Source organism: Leptonychotes weddellii, chromosome 14 (genome assembly GCF_054177405.1).
Source record: "Leptonychotes weddellii isolate Sample4059 chromosome 14, ASM5417740v2, whole genome shotgun sequence".
Lineage (NCBI taxonomy): Eukaryota > Metazoa > Chordata > Mammalia > Carnivora > Phocidae > Leptonychotes > Leptonychotes weddellii.
In genome coordinates this window covers 9886552-9899814 of record NC_138382.1, presented here as the reverse complement: position 1 = coordinate 9899814, position 13263 = coordinate 9886552, and the positions used below count along the sequence as shown (strand labels likewise).

The 13263-nt window shown below is 41.1% G+C and overlaps 1 long non-coding RNA gene across 1 annotated transcript; it reads right to left on the bottom strand.

Annotated features, from left to right (window-relative positions):
- Nucleotides 1-7071: 7071 nt before the first annotated feature.
- Nucleotides 7072-9969, bottom strand: LOC145716979 (uncharacterized). Its single transcript, XR_014139931.1, has 2 exons — nt 9176-9969; nt 7072-8956 (listed from the first exon to the last, which is right to left on the bottom strand). It is a non-coding gene; the product is annotated as an uncharacterized LOC145716979 (long non-coding RNA).
- Nucleotides 9970-13263: the final 3294 nt, after the last annotated feature.

The following is a 13263-nucleotide window of genomic DNA, read 5'->3' as shown; positions in this document are numbered from 1 at the left end:
ACATACTCTTATCACACAATCCAGCAGTTGTGCCACTTGGTATTTACCCAAAGGAGTTATAAACTTATGTCCAAACAAAAACAGATGTTTACAGCACCTTTATTGAGAACTGCCAAAACTTGGAAGCAACCAAGATGTCTTCAGGTGAATGGATGAATAAACATGTGATGCATCTCGACAATGGAATATTATTGAGCACTAAAAAGAAATGAGCTTTCAAGCCATGAAAAGACAAGGAAGAAACTTAATGCATATTACTAAGTGAAAAAAGCCAATCTGACAAGGCGATATCCTGTTTGATTCAAACTATATGGCATTCTGGAAAAGGAAAACTATGAAAACAATAAAATGATCAGTGGTTGTCAGGATTAGAGGGAAGAAGAGAAAACAGGCAGAGCACAGAGTATTTTTTTAGAGCAGTAAAAATACTCTTCTGATACCATAATGACAGATACATGTCATTATACATTTGTCCAAATCCACAGAATGTACCAGAAGTGAACTGTAACGAAAACTATGGACTTTGGGTGGTCATGATGTGTCAGTGTAGGTTCATCAACTGTAACAAACATACCACTCTGGTGGGGAATACTGATGATATAAGGCTTTTACCCTGTATAGGGGCAGGGAGTATATGGGAAATCTCTGTACCCTCCCCTCAGTTTTGCTGTGAATCTTAAACTCTAAAAAAAAAATTAAACCTTAATTAAAAGAAAAAAATATATATATGTATATAAAACCGGAAATATTAAGGAACTTACAACACACAGTTCCACAACTAGTAGGTGGCTGGTCACAATCTGAGTCCAGATCTGCATGAGTCCAATTTTAATAAGACATGGGGGGGGCGGAAATCAGATAATTACATTTCAGACCTCTATGTTCATAGTTCTGATACACTGAGCTATGAAGTATAATTGTAATTTAAACAGACCATTCTTATTTGTAATTACATAGAAACCATTAATAAGCCAAAAAGGAGGGGCGCCTGGGTGGCTCAGTTGGTTAAGCGACTGCCTTCGGCTCAGGTCCTGATCCTGGAGTCCCGGGATCGAGTCCCGCATCGGGCTCCCTGCTCGGCAGGGAGTCTGCTTCCCCCTCTGACCCTCCTCCCTCTCATGCTCTCTGTCTCTCATTCTCTCTGTCTCAAATAAATAAATAAAATCTTTAAAAAAAAAAAAAGCCAAAAAGGAAGGTGCTAATTTAGCAACAGGGACAAAGCCCTGTCTACTCTATGATTTTGAATGTGACTAAGCCCATACAACATTAAAACACAGCTTCACTTAAAAAAAAAAAATACGTACAAACCACCACCCCATGACAGGTACCAAGATAAAGAAAATTATAAACTGCTTTATCAAAAGGCATGTTAGAAAACCAATTATTAGAGTCCTCAGCTAAATTCTGCTAGCAGGGTTGGCCCTAATGAAATACAGAATAAACTGTCCCTCCCAGACCCAAGGCACCATCAGAGGATGGCTCACACAGAAGAGTGACATGATGCTTCCACCACATATCAATATCCCTGGTTAATTCCCAGAAAGCCAGTAAGCCTTACAGAGTCTGAAGCCTCAAAGACAAGCCTTTTCTATCAGAATTGGGAAATAAATGCAGGAACTTAAAAGACCTCATGTTTAGATACTGTATTGCTAACACGTGGGAGCTTATTAGAAATGCTGAATCCTGGGGCACCTGGGTGGCTCAGGCAGTTAAGCATCTGCCTTTGGCTCAGGTCCTGATCCCAGGGTCCTGGGATCAAGTCCCACGTGAGCAGAGAGCCCACTTCTCCCTCTCCCTCCCCTCTCGTGCTCTCTCTCGCTCGCTCTCTCATAAATAAATAAAATCTTAAAAACAAAAAAATGCTGAATCCCAAAGCCCTACCTTGGACCTATTGAAAAGAATATGTGTTTTACCAAGAGCCCCCATGTGATTAACGCGCACACTGAAGTTAGAGACGCTTTGGTCTAACAGCATCTCCAACAGAACTCTGAGCTGTAACGACAATGTTCTGTACCTGTATTGCCCAATATGGTAGCCACCAGCCACGTCTGGCTATTGAGCTTTTGAAATGTGGCTACTGTAATTAAGAAACTAAATGTTTAACTTAAATTTATAAACAGCCACATTTAGCATGTAATTTGTTAACCATATTCCTAGCAGTCATTTAATGTTTCCATCTTTTTTTGGCTACTATAACAAATACTGTGGCAAAATTGGAGTGCATGGAGCCCTCTCCATATTTTGTAGTATTTCTGAATTGAACACCACAAACATTTCCAAGCATCTTCATAGGTACTGACCCATTACTTTTTTTTTTTTTTTTTTAAGATTTTATTTATTTGCGAGAGAGAGAATGAGAGACAGAGAGCATGAGAGGGAGGAGGGTCAGAGGGAGAAGCAGACTCCCTGCCGAGCAGGGAGCCCGATGCGGGACTCGATCCCGGAACTCCGGGATCATGACCCGAGCCGAAAGCAGTTGCTCAACCAACTGAGCCACCCAGGCGCCCCCTGACCCATTACTTTTAAAAGAAGTTCCAGCAATTCAAAGTGCTGTATCAAAATGAGTCAAATGCCATGTTTTTTAAATACCATTTTGAGGAGAAAAAAGAAAAGAAATACTACTTATTTACAGAAACAGTACTTGCTTTCATACTTTAAGGATTCTTTTGGTAACCTTTTAAATTTTCCTGCAAGGGGCGCCTGGGTGCCTCAGTCGGTTAAGCATCCTACTTTTTTTTTTTTTAAGATTTTATTTATTTATTTATTTACTGGGGGGGGGGAGCACAAGCAGGGGGAGCGGCAGGCAGAGGGAGAAGCAGGCTCCCCGCTGTGCAAGGAGCCCAGTGTGGGACTTGATCCCAGGACCCGAGGATCATGACCAAGCCAGAGGCAGATGCTTAACCAACTGAGCCACCCAGGCATCCCAAGCATTGGACTCTTAATTTCAGCTCAGGTCTTTATCTCAGGGTCATGAGATCAAGCCCTGCATTGGCTCCATGCTGAGTGTGGAGCCTGCTTAAGATTCTCTCTTCCCCCTTCCTTTTACCCCTCCCCCACTCAGGCATGCACTCTTTTCTCTCAAAAAAAAAAAATTCCTTTGAGAAAAAAAGATTTTTAATTCCTTATGTAGGCATATTAGTAAAACTTAGTAAATGATACATGGGGGTCTTTTTTTTTTTTTTAAGATTTTATTTATTTGAGAAAGAGAAAGAGCAGGGAGAGGGGCAGAGGGAGGAGGAGAAGCAGACTCCCCACTGAGCAGAGAGCTCCATGCTAGGCTCAATCCCAGGACCCAGGGATCATGACCTGAGCCAAAGGCAGACGCTTAACCCACTGAGCCACCCAGGTGCCCTTTTTTTTAGGTCTTTAGTGGAAATTTATTTTATTAAACTTCCTTTTTTTACAAGACACATTTTTTGATACTTTGAAAACACTAAGCAGCTCTCAGTATGAGACATAATAATTTATATTAAACCATTAATCTATGAATAAGATTTAAAAGCTTACAATTTATGATTTCAACTGCTATGTATTTATTATACATTTAAAATATCAAACTTGATAACTGAAAGTGTGCTTGAATGGTACATTTAGCTCAGTGTGTATCCACTGCATCTCATGGAATCAACGGAGAAAAAGAACTCAGTTGCACTAGAACACACTCCATTAAGGGGAGGGGGCAGCAAAGACCAGAGACAGGAAGGGGAAAGGTGAGGTTTCCTGCATCCACCTCCTACACCAAGGCAATGTGGGAGACCAAGCCAAGCTATTAAAAATACTGAAAATGCAAATCAGCAAGCCTTACTAACGACTCTGACTTAATAAAACACAGGAGATTAACTGAATCAAGTTATACAAAAACTTTAGGCTTCTCCTAATGTTTTCTTCTCAAGACAAAATTTATTAAATAAAGAAAAAGTTAAGATGTTTGAAACAGTTTTGTTTCTAAACTTACAAAAGATCTCATTCTTTGGTCTAATATCTTATATGTCATTATTATATAAACTGAGCTAAACTGAGTCCATAATATAGTGTGCAGACACCCCGTCCCCCACTCTGCACCGTTCCTTTATTTGTGACATGGGAAATCTCAGATATGCGTCAACATTTTTTTAAATTCTGAAGGCAGCAATGTTGAGCTCCTCTCAGAAAAATCCATCATTGCCTAGTAACAGAAATTGCTGGTAGAAATTGTAGGTGATCTTAAAGCATAAAAAGGCACCCAACATTTCCCTTTTGTGGAACTGGTGATGGTCAGGAAATCAGAAAAGGCCACTGTGTACTAACAGATATAATCCACTAGGCGGCGCAACGATGCAGAAATAAAAAGAATGCTGTTTCCCTTAAATTTAAAATTTCAAAATAAATGCCATTTAGAGGAAATTAGAAATGACCTCTAATAATTACAATAAAATCCTGCCACTATAGCTTTTATAAGAGGCAAGATAAATTTTGCAAATGGGGGGGGCTAAAAGTAGAAAAATAACACTTACTTGTCATTCATTAACATTATAAAAACACAAAAGCATATTATAAATACGTCCTCACCCTACAAAGTTGCTAACCTGGCTCTGGGTGCTGTGGGAAAGTCAAAGGAATTTAAGCCCTCTGGAAAGCAGAAGATAGCACTTCCTAATTGTTAATCAATGGACCTAATTAGTATAGAGGAACATAATTTCTAGATGACAGACCTACAGGAGTTAGTTTCCACGTAAAAGGTGGGATCCATTCATTGGTTCATTGGACATATATTTATCAAGCACCTCTTTCATGCCAGGCTTTGTCCTGAGCACTTGAGATTAAACAATGAGGGTAACACACACAGCCCTGCCTTCAGGGAGCTCACAGACTCATGAGGGTCAATGTAAATCAAGGAGTCAGTCAGCCGCTGCAGAACTAAAGCTGACAAGTGCTATGAAGGGAAGGCACACACAGGTCTAGAATAGAAAGGACTAAAGTAAAATAAACACACAAGAGGGGTATTTCCTATATTAAGTAAGCCCCACCCTAAAAAAGGGCAATGTGGTATCATTTTAATAAGATATAAAAAATAGACTGCATTCAGGCGCCTGGGTGGCTCAGTTGGTTAAGCGACTGCCTTCGGCTCAGGTCATGATCCTGGAGTCCTGGGATGGAGTCCCGCATCGGGCTCCCTGCTCAGCAGGGAGTCTGCTTCTCCCTCTGACCTTCCTCCCTCTCATGCTCTCTGTCTCTCATTCTCTCTCTCTCAAATAAATAAATAAAATCTTAAAAAAAAAAAAAAATAGAATGCATTCAACATTTAAGAGTCCGTGTACCAGGCTCTGAAAACAAAGACCGAACAACATAGGACACAGTCCCCACCCTCCAGGGATGCTTGTTTTTAGGATGTAGGAAGGCCTGGAATAGTACAGAGAACAATGACTGTAAATGCTTAAGAGCTGAGGGTCAGTCGTCAGTCACTGACAGCAGTCCAAAGCCTTTCCAAATCTCCTAAGCTGAGGGAACATCATTAACTCCTTTTCTGCACTATATTTCTTCAAGATTTTTAACCCATGATGGCACTTTATTATAATTTTGAAGGCTTCCCTGACAGGTAAGAATGGATTGCTTGGAACTGAAATGGTCAACAATGCAGAAACACAATAAACAGTACTGTCCCCAGACTGGAATCCAGGGAAATAAGAACATCCAAAACCCAGACAGAAATGTTTCATCGTAGAGGGACATTTCAGTTTCATGGCCTTTCTACATCCTAAAAATAAAATGTGTTTTTAAGTATACTTTCTCCACAGTTTCTTGTGTTTATGTTACTGCTTAACGTGGAGGAAGTCTACACTCAAAACTTCTCAACTGGCCCCTGTTATCCATCACCTTCCTGGACTGAAACCAGAAAGCAAACTAGCCCAACCCCTTCTCTCTCTCGCCTTCCCACAGCCAAGAAGGACATCAGACAGGAGTGTCCTCATGAAGCGAGACTCTTTCACAAGTCAGCATCCTGACATATGTTATTTCCAGATAGCAGAATGGGTGAGAAACCCAAGCATCCTGCTCCTGGGAGTTCTAAACCATGGCCCAGCTAATGTTTTCTTAAAGGGCCACAAGAGGATATTACATAAATACTTATATAACCAATTTAAAATGTACCCATTTAAAAAGGTAAGAACAAATCTTTGCCAGTAAGCGGGGAAAAATAAAAACAAAAAAAACCAAACAACCAAACAGGCAGTTGACTATACTTTGCCAACCCCTAGTCTAAACTCATGCAAAATTTAGTAATGGCCTACTGATGTGCACGGTGCCTGCTCAGCAAGACACAATCTTTACCTGCAAGGTGCTCACACCGGTATCGAGACAGGTACACACACTTCCTGATTCTTGCTTTCCTTCACCTTGGTTTTCACTTTAATCTTCAATAAACCTTAGGACTGCCCTTAGCATCCAGTCACTATTGAGGGATAATACTGTTCTGTTTGCTTATTTCTTTACTGTTTTTTGGTGTTTTTTTTTTTTTTTAATTAATAAGGGGCTAGTTCTGAGTGGGTATATAATCCGAAAGTTAGGTCAATTCAAAGTGAACTACACTTGGTTTTGGTAGCAATAGAACTTACCTGGTTATAATTTACCTAAGCTAAATTCTGAACTTGTTCACAATTTCCAATCACATACCACAGGGGAAGCTGGCCTAAGATCAAAATCTTGCTTCAGATAATCCTCAAAGTAGATCATTAACTACATGTGTTAGTATTATCAACATTGAGCAAGACACTTTGTGAAGAATGGTGTTAGACAAAGAGAAGTAAAAACTTTGGTTCCTGATCTCAAGCTGGAACGCTCTCTGTGCACCCTCAAAAAAAAGTAACAAGGATGTGGCACCCACAACCCAAGGCAAAGGCTGCTTTAAAAATTTTTTAGGGACGGGTGGCTCAGTCGGTTAAGCGTCTGCCTTCATCTCAGGTCATGATCCCAGGGTCCTGGGATGGAGCCCCGCATCGCGCTCCCTGTTCAGCGGGAGTCTGCTTCTCCCTCTGCTGCTCCCCCTTGCTTATGCGCTCTCTCTCTCTCTGACAAATAAAATCTTTTAAAAAAAAATTTTTAATTTTTTTAAAGAGAGGGTGTAAACACTGGAAGTTTCCATTGTCCACCCTGAAGTCTAACTTAGAATCTGGTCCGAATTATATAGCCAGCATTTGTTGTGGCTGACTGAGCCTAGGACCAAGAATCAACATTTCAAATAGTATCAGCCCTAAGAGACTGTCCATGGATGCGCATTTTACTCATCACTTCTGGGTCCTGGGGGAAGAGAGCTATGTGGTGAGACAGTGAGGAGGAGAAAAGGCACCCTTAATAGGATTCCAGGAGGAAATTGGAAAGAAACATCACGTCTATAGTTAGAGGCTTCCCAGCTCTTTCTACCCCTTGGGCTGTTTGCTCCAGTTTTCAACATCCTCCTACCCCAGCCTGTCCAAAGGTGAACACATGGCACTCTCTAATCTGCTCCACCACCAAAATGCTCTAACTCCAAAATTCCCACTCTATCTTGATCCTCAATCAAAATTTTCACTATATCCATGCATATGGTCTTGGCTACATATTAAAAGAAAACTTACTGTTCTACTTCACAGAAAGTGTGAGTATCTGCTAGCCTAAACTTCTTGGAGGTATGTGATGTTTTAAAAGATGTACTTTGATCCTCAGACAACTTATGATGGAATTCTGACCCGTAACAGCCAAATTCCCAAACGCAGCAAGTCTAAAATGTTCTAATTCCACAACCCATGTGCTTTGTAGCCACAAGAAGTTTTTCTTCACATTAACAATTGTGGGGCGTTTTTCTGGGGGGAGTTGATAGGAGCTTGGTGGGATAACAGTCATTTCTAACTAGAGACTGTGGACTTGAAGACTCTCACAGACAAAACATATTCTTAATATTGCTATAATAAATTGTGGTTTTAGCTAGTTGTTTATATCATCTACTTCCCCATAAGGCTGTGTCTTATCTTAGAGTCTTTGAGGTCCCATACAGTAATGAACACAAGTCACTGAAAAATGAAAACATCTCTTAAAAACACTGATATATTACTGTGGGGTTGCCTGGATGGCTCAGTCAGTTAAAGCGTCCGACTCAGCGTTTCAGCTCAGGGTTGAGAGATCAAGCCCCGCATTAAGCCCCGCACTGGGCTCTGCACTGGGCGTGAAGTCAGCTTGAGTTCATCCCCCTCCCTCTGCCCCTCCCCCACTTGCACACACGGGCTCGCTCTTAAAAAAAAAAATCGATATATTATTGTTACTAATGATGATTCCCTGGAGAGAAAAACTTCTATGATAATGTTTAAACTCCTAAAAATCAACACAGGGCCTTTAGCTTCTCCCATTATGTCTCTGCCCATCTGATTCTGAAAAGCAGAGGCAGGTGGAGTTGGAAGAACCTACCGGTTTTGAATTAGTCAAGTGGACCTTGGCTCAGATGCCCTGCCTACCACATGAGCTGTGTGACATGGGGCAAATTACTTAACATTTCTGTGTCAGTTTCCTGACCTATTAAATCAGGTTTTAACACCTACCCCCAACTGGGCAGGATTAGTCAGTGAGATCTGCACCAAGGGTCTAACACTGTCAGTCACACGCTTCCTTCCCTCACTTCACTACAGGAAGTTATGAGAAGTCCAACAGTACAGAGCAAAACCCATGGCATCTCACTTGGTGTCCTGGGCTCCCTCATGACTAGGCATTGTTCATAAACATCAGGACTTCTGCCGCGCACTTGGGAACCGAGCAGAGTGAGCCTGCCCCCAACATGCCCAGAGTAGAAATCAAGGACACAGCGTCAGAGCTGCTCTACAAGCTCCATGAATTCATAGTTTAGATTTGTTGCTCCAATGATGGAATGCTGCTGTTTCCAACAGTCTCCAAGCCACCTGCAAAATATTTTTTTGCTGGGTTGGGAATATAGTAAGAAAAGGGAGAAAAGGGGCGCCTGGGTGGCTCAGTTGGTTAAGCGGCTGCCTTCGGCTCAGGTCATGATCCTGGAGTCCCAGGATCGAGTCCCGCATCGGGCTCCCTGCTCGGCGGGGAGTCTGCTTCTCCCTCTGACCCTCCTTCCTCTCATGCTCTCTGTCTCTCATTCTCTCTCTCTCAAATAAATAAATAAAATCTTTAAAAAAAAAAAAAAAAAGAAAAGGGAGAAAATACACACTCATGCAGATCCCATTTCAGTCCTTTGAGACTTACCTGCTCCACTTTTTCCTTTCACCTTCCCCCACTGCCTGAGCAACTATGCTGTGTCTGGACTAGGAAAGCGAAGATCTAGACCCGCTCTCAAGAACTCACAATCACCAACAGTGACACTGATACCCCTTCCAACACTTGGCAGAACACAGGCCCCGGTGAAAACACCCTGCTTTTCTGAAAAGATAAACATATGCCCTGAAATTTAGATTAGACCTACTTGAGGACTTTTTTTTGCAGTTCTGTTTCCAAACATTCATTTTGATTAAGCTCATCCCAATCAAAAAGCTTACGTTACTTCTTAGGAAGATAATGGACTATCCATGTAGCACGGACTACACAAAGAAAGCCAATATATCCAACTTGAAACAGATGAAAGAGACAGATATGACAGCACCCCAGTTTCTATGATATTTCACTGCATAAATCATTATCCCAAATATAAAGCCAAAAGAACATGTATGGTAACTATCCAGAGTGATAGGTTAGTGCTAGGTTACTGCAGTTTTTTCAGGACCGTTCATGGCTGAGACATAATCCAATCAGGTCAACATTTATATTTAATCATCCAGTCACACTCAAAGACCACTTAAAACAACAATGCAATTGTTACTCGGGGCGCCTGGATGGCTCAGTCCTTAAGCATCTGCCTTCAGCTCAGGTCATGATCTCAGGGTCCTGGGATCGAGCCCCACGTCGGGCTCCCTGCTCCGCAGGCAGCCTTCTTCTCCCTCCCCCACTCCCCCTGCTTGTGCACGCTCTCGCTCTCTCTCTGTGTCTCTCTGTCAAATAAATAAAATCTTAAACAAACAAAAAAAAACACAATGCAATTGTTACTTGGAACTTAGAACTAAGCCCAAGCTTTTTTACCCCATAGTGATGTGTGCACTCTTCCTTTGCTCCTGTTCTATTAATAGGTGAGAGATATTCTTTGAGGCAGTACATACTGACTGCAAATATTTCGTGGTAATAAATAGCAAAAACATTGGCAATTTATGTTTTCTGGACAAAGTAAATCATAAACACAATGCCTGAACTAACTTTATTTTTAACCCAGTTCTGTTTCTCCACATTTTACAGAAGAAAGGCTCACAGAGAAGTTTATCTCTAAAAAAGTACATAACTAAAATTCCTGAATGTGAGGAGGTTTCAGGAGTGAGGAGGGTGACGTGTGATTTCAGCTGCCTTTCTTAATTCCCTAACTTTCGTGGAATATCAGTTCATGCCAGAACTTGGCTTATTTAAAAAAAAAAAAAAAATCTAAAGGCCACTGTCAAATAAAAATAAAGGCTGTACTTTACAAAACACACAAAACAGCACCACACCGCCCTTCCTGAGGCTGTAATAGTACTAGCTGAAATATTTATAGACACCTGGATCAGAATACATATATATTTTTATCATTTTGTTGAAGGAGTGAATTAGGTCAGTGCCCTTAAGAAGCTCCCCATCAGCTCTCTTTTCTACTCTCCAAACAGTGAAACCCTTTGTCCATTGTATTAACCACTGTAAACTGTTTGGACATCCATTGTTAGCCCTGGCCAACTGGATTAGTCTGGCTAAAAAGAGAGAAAATGGGATTCTGTCAATATATTTCTCACACAATCAAATTTAAGCGAGCTTTGCAAAGAGCCAGCTCACTCTAACTGCTACGCCAGGGGCTGAAATGAATTTACTGGTCACGCTTATCTTGGCACTTAGAATATTTGCGTTCCTCTCACTTCAAATTTTTCTGCAAGGAGCCTTCAGAAGTAGCACTAGAGACAGAAGCCTAAAATAAAATGTTAATCAATAAATCATTTGGCCAGCCCACCTCAAAGCAGTAATAGTAAGGTCCCTAGGAAGTAAAAAATTGATTCAATTGATTGAAAATGTTTAAATGTCTCAAGAGCAGTAGAGTGCAGCTCACATTTCATAATATAAGCTAGAAACAGGACAGTCACTATTGCCAAATGTTTTAGTAGACTAGCATGTGCTGTCAGGAGATTCTTGGCACCAAATAGGATAAAAATCTAATTTCTTTCCATTTCATTTGTCAAAAGATAAAGACAGAAAAAGGGAACATCCTTTTTAGCCCACCTATTAACAAGATTTATATATCACCTTTTACTTTATTAAAAACTAACAAATCAGAATGACTTCAAAAAGAAAACACTCAGTAATTTTCATAAAGTATATATCAAAGCAGTGTTCTTAGAATTAAGTCACCTTTCAGTTTCTGTATTAATTGGTAGGCTTGCAAATTATAATTTCTTAAGCTTACTCATAAAGAAAAGTACCTAGAATCACAGATTAGTAGCTGAAGAAGCTGAGGCCCTTCAGAGAAACCATTATGTGACAGGTAGGTCTGACAGCAGCATCCGTCCTCCAGCAGGTGACTATAAAGTCAAAGGACAGACTCTGAATGTGCATTAAAGCAGCCATAGGACTGCTTCGGCAAATGTTCTTACATCATAATGATGATACTAGTAAGTTTCCACCTAGGTCACCAGTGCCACCCCAGGAGGCGTCTATCCCATTTCTTGTTGTCTGGCACTCCTCTTCCCTTACTTCCAGAAACCTCCAGCCCCCTGGCCAACAGGGTGTGCTTGTTTAAGATCTAGAAGGAGGAAGGAAAGCAGATGCCATTTGTTTTCTTTTTTCCCACAGCAGCAGTCGCAGGCAAGGAGGATTTGCCAGACCTGAGCTTTGCACTTTTCACTAAGCTCCCTACCATTTCAGTCACCTCTGGGCTGCAGAGGCTGAGCAGGTAGAAGGGTGTTTCCAAGGTCCTGGCTCTGGACCACAGCAGCTTTCTAACTTGCTGGGGTGCAAATATGAAAGCCAGTGGTGGGCCCTTGGCTGTTGTCTGTCCAGCCTCTTGTTTTGTAGGCATTAATGCTCTCCATTAAATTCCTTTCTCCTTGAAATAGCTAAAATGATGTCCCTTTTCCTCACCGAACCCTGACTGATCAGGTACACAGTGCCCATTTTACAGCTGAGAAAAACTGAACATGAAGAAAGTAAATTGCCTGAGGTAAAGCAAGCAAGTGGGAGGACAAAGGAATTCACACCCAGGTCTGCCTGACTTCAGTTACAGAATGAAAGTTAAACACATCCCCGACATCCGACCCAGCAAATGTATTCCTAGGAATTTAGATAAGAGAAGTGAGTGCATAAGTCCACAAAGCAAAGTGTGGGTGATTTCCCTAGCAGCTTTAGTCATAATAGGAAAACACAAACAAACAGGCAACAACCTAAATATCCATCAAGAGAAGAATGGATAAACAAACTGTGATAACTCATATAAATGGACTACTACTCAGCAACAAAGAACTACTGAATCAGATAACAATACGGATGAATCTCACAGAAGTTATGTTGAGCAAAAGAAGCTAGACACAAAATGTTGACTCATTTATACAGATCCTCTCAAAGTCAAGCAAAACTATCCCATGGTGACAGAAGTCAGAAAAGAGGTTCCCTTGGAGGTGGGGTGGTAACAGAAAGTAGCAAGAGAGAAGCTTCTACAGTGATGGAAAGTCCTGTTTTTTCATCTAGGTGGTAACCACAGGAGTGAATACATTCATGTAAGTGTTCACCCAGCTCTGGAACCAGATAGCGGTGTCTGCACAGTACTGTGCGTGTACTAAATGCCACTGAACTGTACACTTTAAAATGGTTAGAAGGGTGGATCTCATGTGCTTTACCACAACAAAAACAAACTTATCAAGCCGTCCATTTGAGATCTGTGCATTTTACTGTTATACTTCATTAAAACACCAGAAAAACAACAATATAAAAAAAGCTTCATTATGAGTAAACAAGTTTGCAAGGACAGACCCTGGATACCACTGTTTCTATGGGAAAATTTTTCTCAGTTTCCTGCACATTTTTTAAACCTCAGTTCTTTGGTAAATTGCGTCCACCTTTCCTGCTTCTTCCTGACTTGGGTAAAGACACCTGCAAACTGTGCGCTTAAGCAGTATAAGTAAATTATTTCTCCCAGACCTCTGATTAAAATTCAGATTAGGTCTGCTAGAAAGAAGGCCACTGGTATTCAAGATGAACCCAGTG